This window comes from Moschus berezovskii, chromosome 13, assembly GCF_049115385.1.
Source record: "Moschus berezovskii isolate FMDL1 chromosome 13, NW_MosBer_1.0, whole genome shotgun sequence".
In the NCBI taxonomy this organism is placed as follows: domain Eukaryota; kingdom Metazoa; phylum Chordata; class Mammalia; order Artiodactyla; family Moschidae; genus Moschus; species Moschus berezovskii.
In genome coordinates, this window is record NC_142472.1 from 37,925,386 (window position 1) to 37,953,100 (window position 27,715).

The 27,715-nt window shown below is 39.4% G+C and overlaps 1 protein-coding gene across 3 annotated transcripts in view; it reads left to right on the forward strand.

The window, feature by feature from the left end:
- KLF12 (KLF transcription factor 12) overlaps nt 1-27,715 on the forward strand; it is a 555,324-nt gene that overhangs the window by 96,747 nt on the left and 430,862 nt on the right. Inside the window, exon 2 of one of the 3 annotated variants that reach the window (XM_055426460.2) lies at nt 15,066-15,239. The exons of the other annotated variants lie outside the window; for them this stretch is intronic. The gene's annotated coding sequence lies outside the window, so the exon portion shown is untranslated. The remainder of the gene's footprint in view (nt 1-15,065; nt 15,240-27,715) is intronic. 3 annotated transcript variants of the gene reach the window in all.

A 27,715-nucleotide genomic window follows, 5' to 3' on the forward strand; every position in this document is an offset into this window, starting at 1 on the left:
GAAATGTGTTGAGAGGATAAATCAAGAGCTTGGGATGAACATATACATACTACTATTAAATATATATGAGGTAACCAACAAGGACCTCCTGTTCCAGCACAGGGAACTCAGTATTCTGTGGTGACCACCTATATGAGAAGAGAGTCTAAAAAAGAGTAGATACATATATAAGTATATCTGAATCACTTTGCTGTACAACTGAAACTTAATACTGTGAATCAACTGTACTCCAATTAAAAAAAAAACAAAAAACCTTTGTATCTCTAACTCGTATCCATTACTTAGTTTGTCTTTTTGTTTCCTTTAGTTTTTGCCCTTATCTGTGGATTTCCCCGTGTGTGAACAGGCCTGAACCCTTTCCCACCCCATCTGTGTCCCAGACAGCTTTGCTGTCTCTCCAGAGTTGTGTCAGCTCTGGTTCAGTCCATGTTAAGTGTTCACATAATTATAGCTATGGAGACACTACTCAAAGGTCAACATTTACGCTTCCTTTCTTGTAGGTTGCATTGTCAGGTTTTTTGTTTGCTGAGTGTTTTGAAAATTCTTATCCCTCCTCCAGTCCTGCGTTGTCTGATTCTCCCCTCTGCGCCTTCGTGTTGGGTCAGGGCCGTCTTTTTGGGTTCTTGGCACTGCCCTGCCTCTTACACAGCTGTGGCCGGGGACCCCATACTTGTCAGTCCTTTTCCTCTCTCTTGAGCCATCTGTCTCCTTAGCTCCTGGTTCTTCCTCCTTTGTTTACCTCCTTTGCTTTGCGTCTCCTCCTTCCTGAGAAGAGTCTGGTAGGAGAAGTACATATTTGACATCTAACATATCTTTACTTTTGTATTTGATTAATGGTGTAGTTGGGTCTGCAGCACACAGGGTGGCACGTTATTTTGCTTTGGGATTTTGGAGGTATTCCTCCACTTCAGCTTCAATTTGGATGCCATTATGATTCTCAGTACTCCTTTTGCTGACCTTTCCTTTCCCCTTCTCTCTTGCCTTATCTCTCTCTTTGGAATCTTGTAGAAGGCTCTTCCTGTTGCAGGAGTCCTAAATTTCTCAAGGATATGCAGTTTTTCATCAAATGTGTGTGTGATCAGTTTTCATCAGATTTACGGGTTCTATCATTTGCAGCTGGTTCAGCATTCTGTCCACTTTTAAATCCTTATTTTATGGAAATTCTTTTTTTTTTTTTTAAATACACAAATCTCTTGTTATCCAAATTGATTCATTTACTGAGTTCAGATAGCAAGCAACCAGATAGGGATATATCAGAGGATCCAGGAATACTGTTTCTTCCAAAGCTGGCTCCTTCAAAGTTTCTCATCAGCTATTCAGTTCAGGGAGTTTGGGGAGCCTGGGAGGGTCGTGCTTGGTTCATGCCTTCCTCATCTCCCCTTTCTGTTTGCTTTTTAACGCCTGTATTCCCAGGTTGAAATCCTGGACTTCAGTGCTACTTTTCTTCAATTCCAGTTATTATTCTGCTCCTGTTTTGTCTTTGGTTCTACTTTCTGAAAGGTCATGTCATCATCGTCTCCCCATCCTTTTATTTTTATCATTTTGTTCCACTGTCACATTTTTAATTTCTAAAAGCAGTTGTTGTGCTTACAGTAATCCTTTGTTCATGATGTCCTCTTTCTGTTTTTGAATGCATTTACAATCTCCATAATCTCTGATGGGAGTACTAAACAGCTTCCTATAAGCTCTGCGTTAGAATGTGGGCTTCTCAGCAGAGTCATCTGGCTGGACTATGGTTTGTTGAGCCCCTGGTGGCAGGAGGTATCTGTAGGCTTGATTCTAGGACCAGTTAGCGTCTCATAAACAGACTCCTGCGTACAGGTATAGGCCAGGCAGCCATGTGAAACGTGAATGGAGAGAAAACTGGACATCTCAGCACTCTGCTTGCCCCCAACTCTATTCTGTTTGATTCCCCCACCCTCACAGAGTCCCAGAACTCCCAAGTAGAGGTCCCATGCTTTCCTCTATCCAGAGACCAAAGTATTCCTCTTGTTGGATTGGAGAGGGCGGTCATGTGTATTCAGTGAAGTATTGGAAGACCTAACTAATTCTCAGAGGCATTGTCTACCAGTCTCCCTGTTATAGCTTTACTTTACCCCCCATTTTTAGAGTCACATGGAACTGACAGTCTCCGAGATTCTGGAAGGTTTTGTTGGTTAAGTGAGTTGCTTCTCGGTTTTCCTCCCAATTGGCTGAGCTTCATTCAGCTTTCTAGGGTCTGCTAAATCATTTACCTTACCTCCATCTGCTTTTTGCTTTTCCATATATATATATATGTATTTGCTATTATTGACTCATCTCACATCCTGTGCCAGAAGAAAAATCTATTACCTCTCATTTTATTTGAATTGGAGAGAGAATAAAAGTCAGTGTGTATGATCAATCTGCTCTTTCTTAATGCAAAAGTCATATTCTTGCTGGCTCTTTGTGTTTCCCTGTCTGTCAATCATTTATCCATATGTTTTAGCAGATTTTCTGTTGAGTTTCTTATCTTTTTCTTTGTGGAATTTCCTTATATATTGTAGTTTTAGTTCCTTATTGAGTTTCTATCCTTATGTTAACAAACTTGGGCCGTGTTAAAGCTCTACTCTCAAAATTTTAATTTTCCAAAATGTGAAGTTAGATGTTAATACTGCTGGATTCTGAGGGTGTGTATTGTCATGTGAGATTCACACAGCGGAAGTATCGCAGTGATTTAATGCCTTAAAAGTTTCTCTCTTCGTTTTAAATTGCAGTCATTGAAAGAACACCTATTATGTAGCATATGATTTGTATAAGTTGTCTTGGTTGGAAATTGTAGAAACCCAGACTGGCAGAGGCTGATTGTCCCAAAATATCTGTTCTTCCTTCCTTCTGTGACAATAGAATTTTTACTGGAGTGTATGGCTGCCCAGAATAAAGATGACTGACATTTTCTAGCTTCTAGAGGTGACTGAGGAAGTTCTAGCCAGTGAGATGTGGAACCCACCTGTGAAGTCACCTCAAAGCTTCCTCTCTTCTTTCTCTCTGTGTGTGGTGTGCCGATGCAATGGCAGGAGCTCTAGCTGTCATCTTAAACCCATGAGAGGGGATCAGATTCTTGGAATGGCTGTCCTGGTGAGCTTCATTGAGCGTGGTCCTGTAAGACTTGGGGGAGGAGAACTTTCATACCAGCTCTGCATTCTGAATGCTAGAGATTCAGACTGCAGTTGTGTGCGTCTAAGCCACCATCCTTTTAAATCTGCTTGTTGGCTGACAATTGCAGCTAAACCCAATCTTAACTGATATAGCAACGCACCCTTGCTTAATCAAAAACAGGTTTAGGGCTCATTGGCTTATGGGAATGGGTTCATCCAAGAGGTGACGTGGTCTTAAGTCCTGCTCCATGAAGCAGTTTAGATTGTCATTAGTACTCTCCTTCTCTGTTCGCTTTTCAGGTTTGTTACTTTTGCTTGCTTTATTCTCAGACTGTTCAGATGTGGCAACAGTATGACTTCTGGTTGCCTCTGTCGTGAAGACATTTACATTCAAGAAAGACCAAGCACTTTTTCTGATAATTTAACAGTTGTCCCTATTGCCTGTTCCCTAAACCAGTCAAAGGGGACCAGGGGAAGGATGCTCAGTTAGACCAGGGTCACATGCGCATTCCTGGGTTCCAGGCAGAGGGACATCCATTCCCGGATACAGGGACTACATGGAATTTCTCTGGAATGAAGGAGGGTCTGGTTCCAAGAAGATGCTGGGAAATAAATACATGTTTGGTTGCATTATATATAATTAGCCATCTTGTTGCTGTGATTTTAAAATATATATATATGTTACTTTCTTGCTTTTTCTGTGCTTCTCAGTAGTTCTTTCCAAACAGTGTAATGAATGTTAAAATGAATGATTTTATTCATGAGGCAAATCAGTGACAGTTAAGAGATAAAAATAAAATTAATAGTGCAGTAAGAATGTACAAAGTATTCTTCGCTTGTATAGAATAGTAGATAGTAAGATGATCAGATGAAAATACCTGTGGTTAAAAAAAGAAAAATCACAATATAATTTTAATGGAGATCATTTCTTAGTGATAATTAAGTATTCCTTACTAGAGTGGTTACAGTGTACCTTAGCAGACTGTCTCAACTATAGTCAAGAAACAACCTAATAGAACTCATTTGCAATTTGTAATCTTTGCCAGTAACTCTTCTTTTCTCCCGTGAGCCTCCTGAAAAGCCCCACCCAGTGTCACAGTTGACTCCAGTTTCTTATAATGGGGTGGAAAAGCAAATCTCAAGAGTCCCTCAAAATGAAATGAAATACATTGTTTCTTTTGAAAACAAATGGAAAAGTATAATTTTTAAAATGCATTTTTAAGAATACAAGTGTTGTAGCCTATGAACAAGCTAAGTACTTCTATAAATGTTCTTTACAGCTTTATTGAGGTATGACACACAAAAAGCTGCACATATTTAATGTATATAATTTGATGAGTTTGAACATCTGTGTACACCCATTATATCATCACCATAATCGAGGTAGTAAACATATCCATCGCTTCCCAACGCTTCCCAAGAGTTTGTGTCTCCTTGGTTTTTTTTTTTTTTTTTATGGTTCAGTTCAGTTCAGTCACTCAAGAACACTTAAAATGAGACATACGGTCTTAACAAATTTTTAAGTGCACAACATAATGTTGTTACTTATATTTACTGTGTTGTAGAGCAGATCTCTAGAACTTGCTCTTCTTGTATTAGTATAACTTTGTATCCATTGAACAGTAACTCCCCTTCCATAAACTTAAAAACAAGGCCTTGCATAGAGGTGAGTCAGGCATTTTTAAAGATAAACTTTATATATATATATATATTTTTTTTAAACTTTAGATGTATAGAAGAAAATGTGACAAGAGCACAGAGCGTTTTCCTATACTCCACACCCATTTTCCCTTGTTACAAAAACTTTGTTCCTGTGGTATGTTTATTGCAATTTAATATGGATGCATAATTTAGAAAGTTCATACCTGCTTCCTGTCTTTTCAGTTTTTACTCACTGTCCTTTTCCTGTTCCAGGATTTCATCCAGCACCCACACTACATTTTGGGGTCATACCTGTTTGGCCTCTCGTGGCTATGGTATGTTTCCTGTATTTGATGACCTTGACAGTTTGTGGAATACCGGATTAATGTTTTGTAGGGTGACTCTCAACTGGTGTGTGTTCAGTGTCCTTCTCATGATCAGTCTGGGCTTAAAGGATTTTGAGAGGAGGGTCACGGAGCTAAAGTGTCATTGTCATGACGTCAGATCAACAGTATGTGCGGTCAGAATGATCTATCGCTGTTGATGCTGACCTGGGTTACCTGGCTGAGATAGGGTTGGTCAGGTTTCTCCACTGTAATGTTATCCTCTTTCTTTGCTTACCGTTACTGCCCTTTGGAACGAAGTCACGGTGTGTCTCTATTTGAAGAGTGGGGTGTAATGGTTTCTCCTTGAGGGTGAAGGGTATACAAAAATTATTCGGACTTCTTCAGCTCATGAGATTTGTCCACTGTACCCTGTTATCTATCTATCTGTCTCTTTTATCTAAACCTTTGTATTAGTATAGACTTTGCTGTTGCTTGTTGTTTAGTCAGTAAGTCAAGTCCCTGTGTGGCCCCATGGACTGTAGCTCTAGGGTCCTGTCTGTTCATGTGATTTTCCAGGCAAGAACACTGGAGTGGGTTGCTGTTTCCCAGACTTCAGGCTGTTTATTTTATACTTTCAGTTATAATCTAATATGACTCAAATTGTACTCGGCTGGCACTGGGAACTCTCTTCTTTGGTCTTTGTATCCTTTGACAAACTCCCGTAGTTGTGTTTTTGCGTGTTTTTTGGTTTTCTCTTGTCTTCCCTCCCTTTCCCTTTGTCTTCCCCTTCGCCTCCTCTTCCCTTCTCTTCTCTGTTTTCTGTCTCTACCAGATGTTACATGCTCATCTTGTGAATCTCCTGCCTCAGTCCTACAATCAGCCATTTCTTTCTAAGACCTGGTTTCTTTTATTAGAGAATGGTATTAGAAACCAAGAACTGGGTCCATGGTGTGCTTATTGCCTCTGGGGTGTTTTTATTATCTCATTTATAGGTGTAGAATTGGAGAGCCCAAATAAAAATGGTGGTAATGGAAGAGGGTAGAAATAGTTGTGGTCAGGTTGTGGACTGGCTAGTTTCTCTTCCATTCCTCTTCATTTTGGGAAGGTTTTTCTCTCTGATATTTTTTGTGAGGTGGTTTATTTTCCTGGCCTTTGTTCATGAGTCATTTATCTAAGGGCAAAGTATGAGAGAATTTTTATTAATGTTCTGACTGGTGGAGTTATTCATTGATTGATCACATCATTTTTTCCTTTTTTTGCAGTTTGCCAAAAAGTCATACAATGAAATATGACCTGCTAAAGACTATTGTATATTGTTTCTGACAATAAGAATAGATGCAAAGTTCCTTATGAGATTATTGGTAAGCATGAAGCCCTTTAGGACTATTTAATAGATATAATGCTCCTCACTCTCTTCTCTCAAACAGCAGTTGCTCTGAGGACTTGCCTAATGTATTATAACTAGATCTACAGCCCGATTTTCACATTTTAGTCTTTATTGAAAACATAAATATTATCTTGAGTAGAGAAATGCAAACCTTCCTCAAGAAACTCTTCCTTAGAGAAAAATTTAAACCCTGTCTGATGGTATAGCATATACTCCTTTTGTCCCTTTGCATTAATTACTCAGTGCTCTTAGAATTGGCTTCCCTGGTGGCTCAGTGGTAAAGAACTGAGCCTCCAGTACTGGAGAGGTGGGTTCGATCGGTAAGATCCCCTGGAGGAGGAAATCATAATCCATTCCGGTTTTCCTGCCTGGAAATCCCGTGGACAGAGAGGAGCCTGGTAGGCTACAGTCCATGGAGTTACAAAAGAGTCAGACGCAGTTTAGTGACTGAATAACAACGAAGTTCTTTAGAAATGGGAGATCAGTAGCTTTTACTGGTTTTCCTGGTCAAGGATCAAGATACTTCTATAATCTGGATTTACTGTATTTCAGGAAAACATCAAAAAACACTGCAGCCATTATGGAAGCAGAGAGTGTACACACACTCGTGCACACACAGAGGTTAATTTCCATTTTCCGATGAGGTCTGCTTTATGTCAGGAAATTGAAGTGAGTTGTTTCATTTTCACTGCTGCTGTATTAACATGGACAGAATGGCTCTCCATTAGGCTACTATGAATTATCTTATCCTTGACCTCCTCCTCTACACCTATAGTTAGCCATCTCTAAGTAGACTCTATTCTTTTGAAGCATTTGAGCACATTATTTTTTGATGGTTGAAATGGCTTAATTTCATTTTATTTTTCATTTTATTTTTCTTCTGGTTGTTAGCAGACTAATTAGAAAAGCTGGAGCAGTGCTAGACCTGTATTTCATCCAAACTTTCAAGTTTACAGACTTAATGAAAAAATATTTCACAAAGGGAGTCTTCAGTTTAACCTTATGGAGAGCATTTTTAGTCAATCAGTCAATTAGTCAGACATTGCTTATCATGCATGGGATCTTATACCTTTCTTCTTTTCTTTTTTAAACTGATGAGCTTTTGCTGTTTTCTTGAATCTCTGATTCCTTTTTACTCTTATTTCTCCATACTTTGCTGTGTCTCCTGGGATATGTGGTAAAGTTCCTACCCGTGGAGATCATTGTGCTGTCTCAGTTTTAATTTGTGCCTCAGTTAATGCTTTTCTCATGTTCATTTAAATGCTTTATGAGTTTCTGTTCTCTGAAGCATAGATCTTGTCTGTTTGATTGAATGACACATTGCAAATATTTAATGTTTCATATTTATGAGGGCTTTCTGAATTATTTTATTACCCTTTTGGACATACTTATCAGGTCTTACTTAATTGATGTTAAGACTCAGCAATCCATTAAGCCTTTTTCAATCAATTCAAACTGAGGCTGTAACTAGGATTCCTGTAGTCCTAACTCCCACATGTTCACCATGCTGCTGCTGCTGCTGCTAAGTCACTTCAGTCATGTCCGACTCTGTGTGACCCCATAGACGGAAGCCCACCAGGCTCCCCCATCCCTGGGATTCTCCAGGCAAGAACACTGGAGTGGGTTGCCATTTCCTTCTCCAATGTGTGAAAGTGAAAAAGGAAAGTGAAGTCGCTCAGTCATGTCTGACTCGTAGCGACCGCATGGACTGCAGCCTACCAGGCTCCTCCGTCCATGGGATTTTCTAGGCAAGAGTACTGGAGTGGCTTGCCATTGCCTTCTCCGCATGTTCACCATAGCTGAGTCAAAACAGAGCTTTTCTGGGTTAGCTTCTTTCTGGGAATCTTTAGGACCTTTGACCTCTTGATATCATTGTTACAGTAAAAGCATGGACTATTGCCTGGTCAGGAGAGATGCTCCCAGGTCAGATTCATTTTCAGGATTGGGTCCTCACATTGTAAATTGCATTTGAGATATTATCTATTAAGAATTAGCAAGTAGATAACCTCATTCTGAATATTTAAGTAAGTTATTAATAAATCAAATACATTAACAGAAAATAATAGTAGCAAACACCTAGCCCTTTTTAGCATATACATATTTTCTGTGGAGGAAGTACTGTGTCATAGTATTTGTTTTGCAGGTGATGAAATTTTGATGCCGATAATTTATATACTTTGATTGTATTCACACAATAGCAAGGCAAGATTGGACCATTCTGACTCTAGAGACTGCTGTAAAAACTATACTATCCTGCCCTGGGAGAAGGCAATGGCAACCCATTCCAGTACTCTCGCCTGGAAAATCCCATGGACAGAGGAGCCTGGTGGGCTGCAGTCCATGGGGTCGCTACGAGTCGGACACGACTGAGCGACTTCACTTACACTTTTCACTTTCATGCATTGGAGAAGGAAATGGCAACCCACTCCAGTGTTCTTGCCTGGAGAATCCCAGGGACGGGGGAGCCTGGTGGGCTGCTGTCTATGGGGTTGCACAGAGTCAGACATGACTGAGCGACTTAGCAGTAGCAGCAGCAGTATCCTGCCCTGAGATCTATCCCTTCCTTTGGAGAGAGTGAGGAAGGGTGTCAGGGGAGAGAGGGAGGGAGAAAGGGAGGGAGAGTGTGTGTATAAGTCCGAGATCTGGGGGAACTTTATTGCCGTACATTTACCTTGACTCTTTGACCACGCCCCGTGGCATGTGGGGATCTTAGTTACCCAACCAGGGTTTGAACCCACGGCCCCTACATTGGAAGCATAAAGTCTTAACCACTGGACCAACAGGAAAGTTCCTTATTGCCGTATCTTTGATGTTAGATTTCTTTTTCATGAAGTTGAACTGTGGGTGTTGGTGATTTTGAAGAGTTTTAGGAAATCACAGTTGGTGCTGCCACTCGAAGTACTACAGTTCCTGTCTCCCCGCTCATCCAAATGTTAGCCCCATTTACCCAGTGCTTGCATTTGAGAATAAGTCAGCATTTTACCATGAATGTTCAAGGTCAGTTCCATTTGATAAATATTTATCAGTCATCTCCTATGCACAGCATTCACAAGGATACATTCTTGACCTGGGTGGGACAAAGCCTTATCCTTAAGTAAAATATATCCATATTACATACTCAGGTGAGTAACTACACTGCAAGGCATATGAATGGTAGAAGATATTGTGGGAGTTCAGAGGTGGTAGAGAATTAGGACATAATTTGTTTGAGGAAGTAGCTTTCAAGAGAAGTTATGAACATGGGATTTCTATTAGAGATATTTGCGATAGAAGGAACCAGAGGTGCTTGGGAGGAAAGGTGTGCGTAAGTGGTTGATTATGGTTGTTGGTTCAGATGTGTACCTGGTGGGGAATAATTTTTGAGATGTGGTTTGGGGTTGTAGTGTGAATTTTATTCATTGCCAGCACTGTGGAAATTGTTGTCACAGTGAGAATGGAAAAGAAAGGAATCAATTATGATCCCTTTTCTTAGGATGCGTAGAGCTTGACGACTAATAGCATGGGAAAGATATGGGTGGAGAAGGAGGGTTAAGGTTGATGTCAAGCTTTTAAGGTCAAGGAGACTTGGGAGGATGAATGGAGATCAGAAGAGATGGTTCTCTCAGACGATATAGACTCTGCCTGCAATGCTGGAGATGCTTGGGTTCAATCCCTGGGTCGGGAAGATCCCCTGGAGAAGGGAAGGGCAACCCACTCCAGTATTCTTGCCTGGAGAATTCCATGGATAGAGGAGCCTGGCCAGGTTACAGTCTGTGGAGTTGCGAAGAGTCAGACACTGATGGGGCGGCCACTAGCCTGCTTTGCTGAGCATGGATTATTTCTATATTCACTAGAAACATTTTTTGACTACCTCAGCTGTGGAAAACCTGAATCAAATGACTGACTGTTGTTTAAAGGGTGTGTGTTTAAGGAGTGGGGACAGCTCCATAACGGAATTGTGGAGAAAATACCTCTTCATAACAACAGCTTTGTTATGTAGCACTGATTCAGTGTGTCTGGATGAGGTATTCTGAGAGCCTCTTGTTCAGTCTTAAGTGGTTTGAAAATAAAGGAGAGAAGTTGTAGGCATACTTATGTTGTCACTGAGTTTGTGGTACTGGACTCCACTTCATTTCTGAAACTGTTTTTGGCTTGATGGTGGCTCCCGAGACCTCTGCCATCCAGTGTCCCAGTCCAGGACTGCGGATGTTCAGTGCAGCCACTTGGAGCATCAGGTCTTCTCAGGAGCGGTGGGTGGTCTGAGTGTGCAGGCCTGTATTTTATGCACAGGTGGCATCGAGCATACCTTTCTTCCTTGGAAGTGCTCTCCATGGTGGCACAAATCCTGTCTGCTTAGATGACTATTGAATTTTAGCACTTGGCAGTGTTCCCGATACATGGTAGACTCATAAAAACAGAAGTGAGGTGGTGATGAGTAGTTCCCATATCCTGTGGCAGAGTAAGTTTGCAAACGTGATATTCTGATGGCTGTTTATTAGGGAAAGTGTGAACTAAGGAACCTGTAGGGTCTGATTTGCCCTTTATCTATTTCAGTATGTGATACCTGAAGTTGGATTATTTCAACCAGAATATCTGTTTAACACTATACTTGATTTTTGACATTCATGGGTTCCTGCCCCCACCCCACAAGTGTAATTTGGTTTTTATTGGTCTTTTATACTTATGAATATATTTTTGGTCAGCTTATAAGTTTCCACAAGATGAAGATAACCCTTCCAGGATTCTTATTGGGCTTGCATTGAATTTATATGATGTATATTTGGAGAGAAAGGACATTTAAAAAAAATACTTTCGGTCTCATAACTTGGTCTCTTCAGTCATTTGTTTAGGTCTGTTTAATGTCTTTTGATAATTTTTTAGATAAAATATATTTTACTTAACAGGGAAAGGGTAAAAATTCTGTAACATAGTAAGTCTTATTAATTTTGCCTTCATATCTTCTTTTTCTAATTTTATTGAGATATAATTATACATTGCTGTGTAAGTTTGTGTAGAGCGCAATGGTTTGACTTTGCATACATTATGAAATGATTGTTGTAAGTTTAGTTACTGACCATCATCACACAGATACAATAAGAAGAAATAGCCCCCCCCCAAAAAAAGGTGTTTTTTGTTTTTCTTGTAATGATAGCTCTTAGGATTTGCTCTTCTGAGTTTGTTTTTGAACAAGCCATCTTGTGTACTTTATGAATTGACTGTCAGGTACCGTTTTGTGTTGACTTATGGATGACAGGTCACGTGTGAAAGGTTTGGGACAATACAAATGGTAGTGTGTGCAAGTCAGGAGTTCTGTGTGGTCAGCATGACCATCTTTGCTTCTACTCTTAGTCCAGTGATCTTTCAACCTGAAGCTAGAGATATTTGTAACATTTTTATTTTTCTCTTAATTGCATTAAGTTTTTGAAAGCTAGTATTACTAAATATTACTAAAGCTAATATTTCTAAATAATAGTCCTTTATTTTTTGCCTTTATTTTCTCCTTTTTCCAAAAGGAATACTTTTTTGTAGTAAATCTTTAATAAGACCAAAGCACAGGAATGGCATTATTTCTTTATTTTAAAATGTCTTACAAAATTATGTTTTCTTGTGTAACATTTTCCGGGTATGATATTAGAAGTATGAGGGAACCCAAAGATTTTACCAGGCCAGCTTGTCAGAGGGACTCATAAATTAAAATTAGGATATTGACATATTGTTAATTGATAATCAGATTTGGGGAGATAGTACTTCTTAAAGAGTTTATTTCTTTAAAGCAAAATTGTTTGGTTTTATGAAACTTCTCCAGGAAGTTTCATTTAACTTATGTTACATGTACTTATCACGTAACATGATAAGTGAATTCATAGCTATTTTGAAAAATAGTAACCTCTATTTAAATATTTTTTAGTTATAGATGTTTGCATTTTAATAATATTAAGCATTTTTTTCCTGGGAGGTTATCACCCCTCAGTTTTACATGTTTTACATTATGCTGTAAATCTTATTTGAATAATTTTAACATTTCCAAAGACATAGCTCAAAAAGCAATTTAAAAGAAACCGAGTGTTTGAAGCTGGACACAACCTTCTTTCTTAGTAAAGCAGTCAGCTTATTTTACCTGAATGTTTATTTGCTCTTAAGTCAGAAATACCTTGAGCAAAAACTATTCTCTAGGGTTGAGATTTTTAATGATGTGAACCTTAGGTTAGTAGGGCTCTTTGATTCTGGTCATCTGTTTTGTGAATGGAGTGGTGATTGGCAAGTACATTTACTTTCATATAAAGCTTGACTGATGTGGACCAACTGCAGACCCTTACATGACCTCTCCATGTGGAGTTGCATTATACCTTCTCTTCCCTTCCTACATGGCTTTCCTGGGAAATGACCAGCTGTGAGTTTCTCCAGATCAAAGGTGATATCATTTCTGTGGCTATAGCCCTGGTATGTCCAACAGGGCCAAGCAGTAGTATGTGCTTAATAAATGTGGGTTGAATGAGTACAACGAAGTATATGTTTTAATATGTATAGCAGACATTGTTTGCTACCGACAGATTTTCTTTCTGAAACATTTTATTTTTAAATAATTAGAGGTTCACAGGAATTTTGCTTACTATACCCCTGAGATACAAGGGAGATCTTGAATTCCTTTATCCTGTTTCCCCTGATGGTAATATTTTGCGTGACTTGTGCGAAATCAAAGCCAAGAGATTGATCCAGTCTGCTAGACTTATTCAGATTTCGCTAGTTTCACATGTACTTAATGTGTGTGCTTGTATGTACGGTACTGCACGGTTTTGTCATGTGTGCAGATTTATTTAACCACTGTCGCAGGTAGAAGGCTTCCCTGTGCTACTCTTTCCTTCCTCACCCCTCCCCTTCCGCACAATAGGTTTTTAATAGTGCTGACTCTGCTTGGCTGTGGCTTATACATTATTTATGACATAGAATGATGTTTCTGTTCTCTATGTCTGCCTCTCCATCGCTGCCCTGCAAATAGGTTAATCAGTACCATTGTTCTGGATTCCATATACGTGGGTGAATATACATTATTTGTTTTTCTCTTTCTGACTTCACTTTGTATAACAGGCTCTAGGTTCATCCACCTCATTAGAACTGACTCAAATGCATTCCATTTTATAGCTGAGTAATGTAGAAAGTGCTTCCCTGGTAGATCAGCTGGTAAAGAATGTAATTCCTACATTGCAGTTTGCCTGTAATGCAGGAGACCCTGGTTTGATTCCTGGGTTGGAAGATCCCCTGGAGAAGAGATAGGCTACCTACTTCAGTATTCATAGGCTTCCCTAGTGGCTCAGGTGGTAAAGAATCCACCTGCAATCCAGGAGACTTGGGTTTGATCCCTGCTTGGGAAGATCCCCTGGAGGCGGGCATGGCAACCCATTCCAGTATTCTTGCCTGGAGAATCCCCATGGACAGAGGAGCCTGATGGGCCACAGTCCATGGGGTCACAAAGAGTAGGATAGGACTGAGTGACTAAGCACAGCACGATCAAGAAAAGGGCTTTCCTGTTGGCTCAGATTGGAGCATCAGTGATGGGATTCGTGGCTGTTCCCCACTCTAAAGGTCACCTCTCACCCACAAACAGTTTGCACATTTCCTGTTTTAAAGAAACATTATCTTAAAGTTGGCTTCCGCAAAGTAGGGAATTATCAACACGGATAATGAGAGTCCACTCCCGTTAGTTGGAATTTAGAGACCACGTAGTATAGTTGTTATCCAGAAAATGCATGAGGTTACAAAACATAAATTTAATGCTAAAAATGGGGATCCAGTGTTACTGAGTTATATGTTGACAAATGAATCTTAGGAAATGATCTTAAGCGTAATAAATCGATGCAGTCTTGTGTGCCCCGAATGGGTGCGTCCAGCGGGTTTTAATTCGTGTGTACAGCAGGTTTTAATTGGTGTGACCACGGATGCTTTGTGCATGGTGGAGGCTGTAAGGATAGATGCACACAGTAGGCTTAGTGTGTCTCAGTGTGTGACTTTACATGGTAAAAGGGAATTCATCCCTTGGAGTGAATATAGCAGCCTGAGTTGCAGATACAACCACCCATCTTTAGATAAGCACAGAGGAAGCTTTTCGTATGGAAGGGAAAAAACTGTTGCTTGTGGAAATTTTTGCTTTAGGAAGTAGTTTGGAGTTTTGAAAATGAATCTCTTTACTCTCAAGTTCTATAGATCCTATTTGTATCTCTCGTCTGGGTGTGAGAGAGAAGGTGGTGTGTCTCTCTCTTCTCTCATCTGCTTATTCTTTCACTTTCATTATGCTGGAAGGCGGGCTTGCGTGGTGGCCTAGCAGTAAAGAATGTGCCTGCCAGTGCAGGATATGTGGGTTCCATCCCTGGATTAGGAAGATCCCCTGGAGACGGGGATGGCTACCCACTCCAGTATTCTTGCCTGGAGAGTTCCATGTACAGAGGAGCCTGGCGGGCTTACAGTCCATGGTGTCACAAAGAGTTGGACACGACTGAGCGACTTAGATGCTGGAAGGCACAGTGGTGAAAGTGACTTGGGAATTTCATCATTGGAAGTGAAGGAACTTCCCCTGCTGACTTTCTTCCTTTCTTGCCTTTCTCCCTTTCCTGCATCCTCCAGCCTGTCTCAGATTGTCTGTTGGGCCAGAAGCTATTGTGAAAAAAACTTGTATAAAGAAAGCCTCCAGGTGACACTCCCCAAACCTTGAGATCAGAAAAGTACTGCCACCTCCTCAGGTTGAAAAACCTCAGCCTGTCTTGGGAACATCGGGTCCCTGTTGGGCGTGGAATGCAGGTTTGTGTGTACACTCTGAGAGGGTGTGGGAGCTGGCCGGTGGGCGTGGGGACACCGTGTCTGGGTTAGTGTCAGGCTAAGCCTTTAAAAATAGCTTGTTTTTCATTTCTGGAATATAGCCTCCTTGTTCCAGTTTATTAACTCTCAGTTTTTAAACTCTTATACCAGGTGCTGTGGGAAGTTAACAAAAAAGTCTTTATTTTGAGGAACTCACAATCTCTTCAGAGGATTTATTTACTAGTGGGAGACAAAAGAGATTTGCCAGGAGTGCAAAATAACAGGCCATGGACTTATTTTAAGTGTTGAGAGAATGCATTGTTGGCCTGATGGAAGTGGTCTGGGTGCAGTCTGTGAAGACTAGAGCGTGTGTGTATCCAGACGGTTCACAAGGAGTGAATGACTGCTGGGCAGTGAAGAAGAGGACTCTTGAGAGGCAGGGGTTTTGAATGTGACTCATGTGTACCCTGGGCAGGGGGTGGGTTGGAGTTCTGGGTTCAAGTACGTCTACTGACTAGTTTTGTTAATTCAAGTTGAGTTCCTTCCCTGACTATATAATCCCTGTTGATTAAAAAAAAATTGCACAATCTAAATGTTAAGAATTATGTTTTATTTGGTGGATGAAACTGAGGACTTAAGCCTAGGATGCAGCAACTTAGATGGCTCTGAGGGGCTGCTCTGAACAGGCAGGGAGGGGAGCTGGGCTGTATAGGAGTTTCAGCCACAAAGACCGGTGGTTGGAACCGTCAAAAGATTGTTGTTGTTCGGTCGCTAAGTCGTGTCCGACTCTTTGTGACCCCGTGGACTGCGGCATGCCAACCCTCCCTGTCATCCATTATCTCTTGGCGTCTGCTCAAGTTCATGTCGATTGAGTTGGTGATGCTTTCTAACCATCTCATCCTTTGCCGCCCTCTTCTCCTTTTACCCTCAGTCTTTCCCAGCATCGGGGTCTTCTCCAGTGAGTTGGCTCTTCACAATAAAGATTAGGTAGTCAGAACATCAAAAGATGACTGTTGCCTAAAGAAAACCAGACATCTCAAGTTAAAGAGTTTAGCACTTTTCTTTGTATGGGAAAATGCCAGGAGTCTGGGCTCACTGAAGTCATTCCTTTGGTGTGCACCTCAGCTCTCTGGGGCCAGTATCCTTTACTTTCTCATCCTGTGTCCCCTCAGGATGTACTTTTGGGGTGGCTTCAACAGTTGTACTGCTGGATAGCGGGCATCCCACTTCTATCCTGAGTTCCCTCAAGGCTCACCTCTGGGGACACTGTAATGTGATGGCTTGATGGCTGCAGCATCCTTTGTTTATTGATATGGCAGGAAGTATTTTTCCTTCATACAGTGAAACTGTGAATACTAAATAATGTTTATAAAAAAGGTCTATAAGCTGCAAAACTGTACGCAGATTTGAATTCTTATTCTTTGAATACTAGTCTTAGAAATACATTTTAAAATTTCTTTTGTATACTCTGTATTTAAATGTATACTTTTGTATACTCTGTATTTAAAAATGCAGAGTGTTAGAAAGGACACTAGTATTTACCTATGTATAAGAGCATGAAATGGTACTGAAATAACCCAATTCAGCAGATCATTTTATGATGAAACATATATGCCCCTTTCAACTAGTCGGGAATGAATTTTTCGAATGATTGTGATTCTTTTCAGCTTTTCTAAAAATGTGTGAGGGAAAGATGGATCACTTCCAAAGAAGGACTGTGGCCCAGCTTTTTGTTTGGCTTCAATCTGACTTTATATTTTTCTTAGAAAAACAAGCAAGTGCCAACAAACAAGATGCAAAGCTGTATTGGGAACTTCCGTTCCTCCCTGGAGGACCTGTTTATATGTCAGCTGCTGCAGTGGGGATCAAAAATACTCATCATCTCTGCCATGATTCAAGTAATCAAATTAATAAAAATAAATGTATCTCTTCCGACTGAGATCCACTGTAGAATCAAGGGGGAAAGTCTGCCTGCTTCATACACAGCACCTGTGAGCCTGTTTTCCCTGAGGAAGTAATTTGAGTACAGATTTGAAGTAAGCTGTGGGATAAACAGGCCTGGAGAGCAGAACAGAAGTCTATGGATTGAGATAAAAATTAATTGCTAAAACTATGAAGCCGCTGTATATGATTTGCTTTTTTATAATATTCTTCCATGGAAGCTTAGATAAAGCCGCTTCTATATCTTCCTTAATACAGTGGTTTGGCTAAGCATTATGCTTTGTTCGACCTGAGATATTTTCAGAAATAATTCTCTAAGATTTCAAATACATCTTTCTCATACTTTGCTTCATAAAACTGAATCAGAGTAATGTATAAGAGTACTAAAGTAAGATTCAGGTGAATACTTTTATAAATCTGCATGGAGGAAGAATTTCTAAGGGGTGAGGCTGAATCCAGAAATATAGATTGGAAATTGATGGATATATTTGACTAAAAAAATTAAGCATATCTTTATGATAAAAATTTGATAAGTTGAAATGACAGATTATAATGTGGAAAAAACTATCTGAAATATATATGGCAGTTAAATTTGTATTTTTAAGGAAAGAACTCTCTTAACCAGAATAAGGGCAACTGCACCAGTATAAAGATGGGAAAAGATTTGACCAGGAATTTCACAAAAGAAGACTTACACATGACCAGTTAACCGATCAATTCATATTTAATCTGGCTGAATTCATGTTTAATCTCGCTGATAGTCCAAGAAGTACAAGTTTAGAACCGTTTTTTTTTTTTTTTTTTTACTGTCAGTTTGCATAAGATTAAAAACATGACCAGACCAAATGTTGGGGAGGATGTGGTAAATACTCATGTATATGCATTAATGAAGCGTGTGTAAACTTACACTTTTCTGTGGAAATATGTATAAACATTTAATACATGCGTACCCTTTGGACCAGAAATTTTACTTTTAGGAAGTTATTTCAGAAATGTGATGATATATATGTTCAAAGGTCTGGCTACAGTCATGTTCACCAGAGTATGGTTATCCCTAAAAATGAAGGGGTCAAAAGATGTAATAGAGAGATAGTTAAATCAACATGGTACATTGATAGAAGAAAACACTAAGCTGCTGCTAAAAGACAACAGATATTTGAATTTAATGATAGGGAAATTTGTCAATGAAGTGTTGTCAGCTGAAGGAAGCATAATACAAAGTGGCATTTGTATCAGGAATGAATATATAGTAATGTTGAAAATGTGCTATATGTTAGAACCTTTGCTAAGTGCTTTACATTGATTATCTCTTTTAATGACCATGACATTCCTCCTAGTAGATATTATCGGCCCCATTATACAGATTAACAAAGAGAAATATCAGGATGATAAGTAGCTCAAGGTTGCACCAATAGGAGGCATGGAATCAGGATTTTATAGAATTTATACTTTCGTGTGTGTGTATGCTTATCTGAAAGGGCACAGCAAATATGGTTAACAGTTCTTTCTGTTTGTTACTAGTTTGTCAACTGACAAATGATTTTTCTTATTTATACCTTTAGGTATTCTCTGAGGATTTTAGAATATGTTCATTGTACTTCCCGAATCAGAAAAAGCAAAGCTATTTTTCCTTTTTAATGTTTGTACTATACAAGTAGTAGTTGTTAGATTTTTAGAAGGGCAGGCACACTCATTCTAATACAATGTGTGTCAGCTTTTACTAAGAGGAAGATTTGAAGAAAACTATGAATGATCAGCATTATAATTGGCATTTTTCATAACACCCATAGGACATTGCATATTAGGAAATACATAAGTGATGTTTTCTGTGGTACTTTTTAGGGTAGGTACAACAAAATTGAGTTTTAAAGAAAAGCAATTAAATATTGAACATATTTATTGGCTTAAAAATTTATACTTTTTAAAAATTAATGAAGTCCATATAAAATAATTTTATTTTTATCAGCATGCTTTAAAGTATTTACTGAATATCGAGAACTTACAGGAAAAACGAAGTGTAAGATGCATAATTAACAATCTAGTTATACAAACAGAACCTCAGAAACTGATAATCTCTATGTATTGGGTAGGTCAAAAATTTCATTCGGGTTTTTCTATACGATGATATGGAAAAACCTGAATGAACTTTTGGGTCAACTCAGTATTTAAAATAGTAAGTTATCAGGTGGTACATTATAAACTTCAGATGAAAATATAGAAATAAAACTAAGTCATGAGGGTAGGGTTATATGTAAGTGTGTATTGTATGTACTACACAAGGGAGCTTATAAAGTATAAGATGGATAGTGTCGAGTAATACTCAAGTGTAATAGGGAAAGTACATGGAGAAATAAGGATTGGTTTGACCCTGAACACTGGCTGTAGGTAGCTGAAGGTGGCAGGTAGCCTGAACCAAGTGGTCCAAGCCAGAGTGAGCAGGATGGGAGCAGGCCTTTAGTTCAGTGATGGTTGGCAGGTGATGGGAAGTAAAGTAGGAGAGGTCAGGTTACAGAGAACTTCCACTGTAAAGACAGTTGGACAAATTAAACAGAAAAATTTATGTAGGCAGGACAAATTAAAAAAAAACTTCAAGGCCATTTACAGGGCTTAATTATAATAGTTTTCTAGAAGTTTCTCTCCAGTTTGATAGATATATTAAAGAAAGTCCTTTAATTATAGAGTCTTTGCCTAACATATTTGGAACCAGTTCCTGTTATCCACCCCAAGGTTTTATTTTCAGTTTTCAACCTGTGCTTTTATGAAATATTAACAGTATCCCAAGGAGTTACATGCGAAATAGTGAAGCTGATCAATCTGATTGGAGTTTTGTGAGTAGTGTTCTTAGTTAAGAAACTCTGGTTGGATGGTGTTTTGAATATCATTTAGTTTGATTTCTCACCTCAATAAAGATATTTCTTCTGTCATAATCTTCAGAGGGAATCATTTCTGTTTGTCTAAAATGATGAATAGAGAGAAGAGGATGAAGACTTGAGTTTGTTGCTTAGCCCAACATTTGAAGTAGCCTGTTTTAGCTGTTGATGTATTTGTTTATAGTTGAAGGAAAATTTAAAAGCACACACGGCATGTGTTCTTTTAGAAGATTTGTACTTATTGGGAAAGGGTCATGCAGAATACTAAATTACCAGTTAATTAAATTTAATCTTTGAAATGCTTTTTTAAAAAAGCCATTTAATCTTTAATCACAACTAGAGAAAACATCTTTAAATCTCTTAATCTGGCAAATTCAATACTGTTTTTTGTCAGTGACATCATAAATATTTTAGTTAACTTTGTCAAGTAACAATGTGCCTCTTCATCTTTTGGCATGACTGTAAAAATAATGTATCAGATATTAAGTATATCATGTTTGTATTCTAGGATACTAACTTTTTATTTGATTGCATCACAGTGTACACTTTATAATACTCAACATGACAAGTAGCATATTAAAGGTGTACACACAAAGTATTCAATTCTGGTCTGACAAAAGATCAATTTCTTTGTTAGTAATAATTTAAAATAAGTTGATTATTAATAAGTAACAAATGCTTGTGTACCTCACACAAATAAGAGTTATTACCAGTAAGATATGAATCCCTTAAGTGACATAAGAGACCTATGGTGATAGTTTGTCATAAGCAGAGAATTAACAATTAGTCCATTTCTCTGCACCTGAGATGCCCCTTTCAAACTAAATTGTATACTCCTTGGTATTCCATATCCTGTGTACTGTTTGTGCAGCTGGTCATTTAGAACAAAGTAAATTGTTGAATGTAAATTTAATGTACCACATCTTCAAACAAAAGAAATTATAGAACTGATATTAAATCACACACAATATCATATACAATAGCATCGCTAGACTGATTGAATAAGGGGACTTAGTTAAGAAAGGCATTATGGATGAAGTGAGCAAGAGTTTTGAAAGAGCATAAAGATAACTAATTAGTGTACCAAGGCAGATTACCTATAGGAGGAACGGTGAGTTATTGGGAGTCTATGCACCCATCAATACTTGGACCATTTACCTAATCTGTGGATGTAGCATAGAGCCTTGTACATAATGGTACTCAGTTCTTTTCTTCCTTCTCTTCTCCTTTATCTTGTCCTCTTACGGGTTTCTCCTGTTAAATATCTTGCCTTTCAGATATTAAAAATGGTAGAAAGTAGATTTTTAACAACTTACAGTATAATTGAGTGTTTCAGAATTCAGTTTGGAGTTGGAGAGATGGAAGTTGATTCCTGCCTTAATCACTTGCTCCATCTCTGTGACATTGAGTAAGCTCTTTACCTTCAAGTTACAGTTTCCTCATCTGTACCGTGGCAGAGCAAGAATACCTAACCACAGGTTCGTAACTTGGGATTTTAATGAGATAAATCTTGCAAAGCCTTTAGCACTGTGTTATCTTAAAAGTTACCCTTAAATAAAAGGGCCGAGGGGTATGGCAGAATGCTACTTTTGTGGCCTGCATTAACATATAAATGTATTCTTTATGGCCTACCTTAAACTTCTAAGAGATGATACTAAGTTCCTTACCTATTGTCTGTAGAATATGATTATTTTCTCTTTAAATTATATTGATTGGAAGTGGGCTAGAATTACGGAGGGTATTGAATGTGAGCATGTAATGGACAAAATGGCCATTTCTTTCTGGAATGGTGGAGCTGTTCAATTTCTACATGTCGGTATTTATACAGTTTTTGTTGAAGTGAAAGTGTTGGTCACTCACTCGTGTCCAATTCTTTGCAACCCCAGGGACTATAGCCTGCCAGGCTCCTCTGTACATGGAATTGCCCAGGTAAAAATACTGGGAGTGGGTTGCCATTCCATTCTTCAGAGGATCTTCCTGACCCAGGGATTGAACCCAGGTCTTCTGCATTGCAGGCAGATTCTTTACCATCTGAGCCACCAAGGAAGCTCAGTTTTTGTTAATGCCCTTTCAAAGTGGAGTGTGAGATCCCTGTGCTAATTCAGTGAAAGTGAAAGTCTCTCAGTGGTGTCCGACTCTTTGCGACCCCATGGACTATTCAGTCCTTGGGATTCTCCAGACCAGAATACTGGAGTGGGTAGCTGTTCCCTTCTCAGGGATCGAACCCAGGTCTCCCTCATTGCAGTAGGATTCTTTAACAGCTGAGCCACCAGGGAAGCCCAAGAATACTGGCATGGATAGCCCTTCCCTTCTCCAGGGGATCTTCCCAACCCACGGATTAAACCCAGGTCTCCCTCATAGCAGGTGGATTCCTTAACAGCTGAGCCACCAGGGAAGCCCAAGAATACTGGAGTGGGTAGCCTATCCCTTCTCCATCAGATCATCCTGACCCAGGAATCAAACCAGGGTCTCCTGCATTGCAGGCGGATTCTTTACCAACTGAGCTATCAGGGAAGCCTAAGGAATTGGTATTTCCCTGGACCAGAGGTTGCCTTGAGTCAAGATACAGAGTCTGAAGCAGGAAGAGGAAGAGAGAGGGAGTGACTTAGGAGAGAAGTGGCCCAGTGCTGAGCAGAGCCCTGCCTACTGCTCCACAGATTTTCCCCAGTGGCTGCTTTTCTGGCCTCTTAGGGCTTTCTCCTGAGAGGTGGCCCATCTGTCTCCAGTGGATTCTGTTGTTGGTCATCTTCTTTTGTTTCCTGTTTTCTGGTAAGCCCGCTACCATTTGGATAAAGCACAGGGTGCCCTCCCCTCCCCCACCTCACAGCCTGGGTTCTGGGATGTCCACGTCTCCCAGGGCATCCTGACTTTTATGTTTACCCGTCAGTTTACTTGGGTAATTCAAGATAGCTGAGGACTTAAAACATTTTAAATGTAATCTAAAAAGATCTGCTGTGTAATTTTATGAAGAAAATACAGAATTTTAGGTACCTTAGACCCACCTGTGAGTGAATCAGGTTCTACCAGCAACAGGAACTCTCTCTTCCTTTCCAGGCTCCTTTTCACTAGGCCTTGGTTCTACACTTAGCCATGGCCAAGAGGTAAGAGTTAATAAAGCAGTGCCTTTAGGAGATTAAATTACAGACCTTCACTTAGAAGGAACTGATTATGTTGTTTAGGAAGGAGGTAACTCTTCAGGAGAGGAGGCTGTTAATATTAGAATGCAAGGTTCATTTGTTCTAGAAACTGAAACTTACCTGGTGTTTAGCGTAAGACCTGCATAGAAAAATACAAGAGAACGAACTGGAATAGTGATGCTGCGTGCCCTCGAGGCCCAAACCTGACCACAGGTCTTCCTAAATACTTCAGAAATCATGAGAGACTTAGAAACCAAAAAAAAGAAAAAAAAAAGTTAAAAAGCATATCTGATCCAGCATATTCTGGCAGACTGTTCTTGGTGTAGCTAAATTTGACCTAAAGCGTATTATGATCTGGAAATATGCCTGTTATGGGCCTTTCCTTGTGGTCCAGTGGCTAAGACTCCGTATTTCCCATGCAGGGGGGCCTGGGTTCGATCCCTTGTCAGGGAACTAGATCCCACATGCCACAACTGAAAGTTCACAAGCTGCAAGTAACATCCCACATGCTGCAACTGAGACTCAGTGCAGCCAAATAAATAAATATTAAAAAAAAATTAAAAGAACCATTGTTAAAAAAAAGTACCATATTAATTTTATGATCTTAAAGATACAGTTTGTATTTAGTTGGAAACATTTAATAGGAAACCTGTTGACTATAATTCAGTGACTAACCATGATGAAGTTTTCTTGTCATAGAGTTGAAAAGTTCTTCTATTTCAAGAACAGATAAAAATAGCGGCGGAAAAGCAAATCTAGTGGGGTTATATAAAGAAATGTAAAAGTGCTGGTTTTATGTGGTTTATACATGTTTTCTTTTAAAGTTTTTGGAGAAAGGATGCAATAAAAGATCAAAACTTGGTTCAAGTCCTAAGTCCACTCTTTATTACCAGTTGGATCTCTTTCATGTAACCGTGGACAAATTACAGTGAAAGTGAAAGTCGCTCAGTCGTGTCTGACTCTTTGTGACCCCATGGGCTGCAGTCCATGGAATTCTCCAGCCCAGAATACTGGATTGGGTAGCCTTTCCCTTCTCCAGGGGATCTTCCCAACCCAGGGATCGAACCCAGGTCTCCTGCATTGCAGGTGGATTCTTTACCAGCTGAGCTATGAAGGAAACCCCATGAGCTATGAGGGACAAATGATATTCCTTATTTAAGCTTCAGTTTCCTCATCTGTGAAATGCAGTTGCTAAAATTTAGTTGGTAGTGTTGTACTGAGTGTGAAATGATAACTATGTAGAACATCCGGCAAGGTGTCTGGAAATTAGTACTCAATGAATAATAACTATTAATAATAAAAATAATAAGCAATAATGGCAGACTCCTTTCTTTGCATCGTACATTATTGCTGCTTATTTCTCAGGAGTACTGTAATTGGTCATATCATGTATGACCTTTCTAAAATTGAAAAGGCTCTTTTTCTTTATTTCCTTTTGTAGTGTAAGCTTTCCGTAATGATATGATTCTCTTCCCTTCTGTCTCTTACACACTGTAATTCTCTGCAGCATCTAGCAGGTGCTTTTTGAAGAGTCCTGTGAAAACATGAAGACTAATTGAACATTTTGAATCTTGAAGCATTTTCCACTTAAGAGCCATATTTATTATCTCTCATATTAAGACAAATTCTAGGAGTGACTTGATTAATCGTGACAGTTTTTCTGTAAACACTACTGTTTGAAATCGGTTTATTAATATTTAAAAGTAATATTAAGAAAATATTAAGAAATATACTTATTTTAAAAGTAGTATTAGGAAATATACTTATCAAAGTATATCTGGTTTTTTAGAAAATATTATGGAGTTATGTCAGTAATGCTAATTAAGTTAGAGAAAATCCTTCGTCAAACTACCACACCACGCTTATTCAACAAATATTTTTGTGTATTTTACTGATTCTTCATATACAAGTTATTTTTCCTTAATATTGCTCTTTCTCCCATCTTTCTTAAGTATAGTTTATGGTGGCAGCATAATAGTCCATTACATTGTTTTACCATAGTTAAACTAGCTGCTTCCTTGGGATGAACTGGAACTGTTTTTAGGTTATAAATGGTGTTAACAGTGAGCCTTTTATAATTGTAGGCTTCCTTCCTTCCTTCTTTCCTTCTTTTTCCCTGCCTCCATCCCTCTCTGTCTCCCTCCCACCTTCCCTCTTCCCCTCCCCCCCGCCACCCCTGCCTCTCTCCTCTTCCCCTTTTTTAGGGGGAATAATTAGTTCAGGAATATTATTACTGGGTCACAGGTTATTAACTGTTTTCACTTTTGAAACATGAGTGCCTTTCAGAGGATTCTGGTAGCTTTTATTGCCAGAGGCAATGTATGGGTAAGACGATTCTACCGTTTTCTAACAATGAACATAATAGTTATTCATTTAAAATTGGCAACTCCAATACTTTGGCCACCTCATGCAACGAGTTGACTCACTGGAAAAGACTCTGATGCTGGGAGGGATTGGGGGCAGGAGAAGGGGACGACAGAGAATGAGATGGCTGGATAGCATCACCGACTCAATGGACATGAGTTTGAGTGAACTCCAGGAGTTGGTGATGGACAGGGAGGCCTGGCGTGCTGCGATTCATGGGGTCGCAAAGAGTCAGTCACGACTGAGTGACTGAACTGAACTGAACTAACTGATGCCGAGTGTATCTCACAGTTTCTTATTTCTTTCCAAGGGCCACAAGTGATCTTGTTGACATGTATTTAGTTTCTGATCGCAGGCAGGATATCTGGTCATGTCTTGTAATTTTCTGGAATTCATTGTACAGTTGTAATAAAGTACATCTTGATAGAACTCATTTAAAGAAAAACTCTGTAATGCAACTTGTCGACTTTTTATATGATGAACTTGTATGCTCACAGTTAAAACTACTTATAGGAAAGGTCTTTGAAGTTAAAAAGTTTTTTTTTAAGGTATTTCTGGCTTATAGATCTAATTACTGATTATTTGGCTTAATGTATTAACATATGCTTTAAACTCGGTCTGCAGCCCCAGTCACCAAATATAGGATCAGAAACCACTGTTTTGGTTTTATGGACATTATAAAATAGCCTCAAGGGATCTTTATCTTGAGCTTTACTCTTAAGGCCAACTACTCTGTTCTCCTTGGCTTACTTTCTTTTTTAACCTAATGTGTGGGAGGATGGATCTTAGTATTTACTCAGGGTGCTCCTTGCCCCCTCATTCTCCCCACCCCGACCCCAGGCAAAACATAGACAGGTTGGATGAATAGAACCTAAAGGGGCAAGGAAATTTCTTTGAGATGTATCATTGCTACTGCTGCTGCTAAGTCACTTCAGTCGTGTCCGACTCTGTGTGACCCCATAGATGGAAGCCCACCAGGCTCCCCCGTCCCTGGGATTCTCCAGGCAAGAACACTGGAGTGGGTTGCCATTTCCTTCTCCAATGTGTGAAAGTGAAAAGTCAAAGTGAAGTCGCTCAGTCGTGTCCGACCCATAGCGACCCCACGGACTGCAGCCTACCAGGCTCCTCCATCCATGGGATTTTTTAGGCAAGAGTACTGGAGTGGCTTGCCATTGCCTTCTCCGTTAGATGGGGAAAAAAGGAGGAAAGGGTGAGAACAACGACAACAAAATTTAGGAGGAGATTAGGGAGAAAGACATGCACTTAAACAGAAGAGAATAGATTTGAATTTTCATTGCCTTCCAATTTCTTCACCAACTCCTCTGTAAGCCTTCAGATAGGCTATCCTTTAGATTTATTGAGTAGCTGATTTGTATTTTTAATCAAATTAATTCTGTGTCTCTCCCTCCCCTACCCCCTCTTTTTTTCATTTTCGATTATTTTGTCCTTACGAAATGCACAGGGCGACTTTCTGGTTCCTTCTGCCCTGCTGTCAGTGCACCTTCAGCCCAGCAGCTCCCCCTCCGTGTGAGTTTGCACTTCAGGGGCACCATTTCCTGTCAGAAACCCAAGGCAGGCCCCTGACATTTCTAGGTGGCTATTCACACAGGAAAGGACCTGAGAAGTTTCACAGGGCACCTGCTTGACTGTGGGAGGAGCTGATCATCATGGTGCACGGATGGGTCCCTCTGTTCCCATAGCTTTTGGCCTCCCAGGGGTCTAAAATTAGAGTGGTTAGAAAATTGAAAAGCTCATGTGACCGTATGCCAGAATATGAATTATCGAAGATTAGATTTGATGTTCACATTCACCTGGATTGAAATCAAGGTGACTGATAACTGATATTTGATTCCAAGTAAAGTGCTTGTTTTTATGGTAGTAGAATTTGCATAGCATAAACTTTACCATTTTGACCATTAAAAGAAAAAGTTACTTACTTGACAAAGGTATAACTTTTCACACTCTACAAAGAACTTTTCTAAATCTAGGACATTCAAAGATGAACAGAACCTGATTCTTCAAACAGCAGAAGTAGAGTTAAATCCATATATTTTCACATAGCTGTATCTAACTGGAAATATGTGTCTGCATATGAAAACCATTCTGTCCCTATTTTAATGAATAGAAAAACCTCTAAATAGCACTTCATTTTTATTTTTAATTGTGC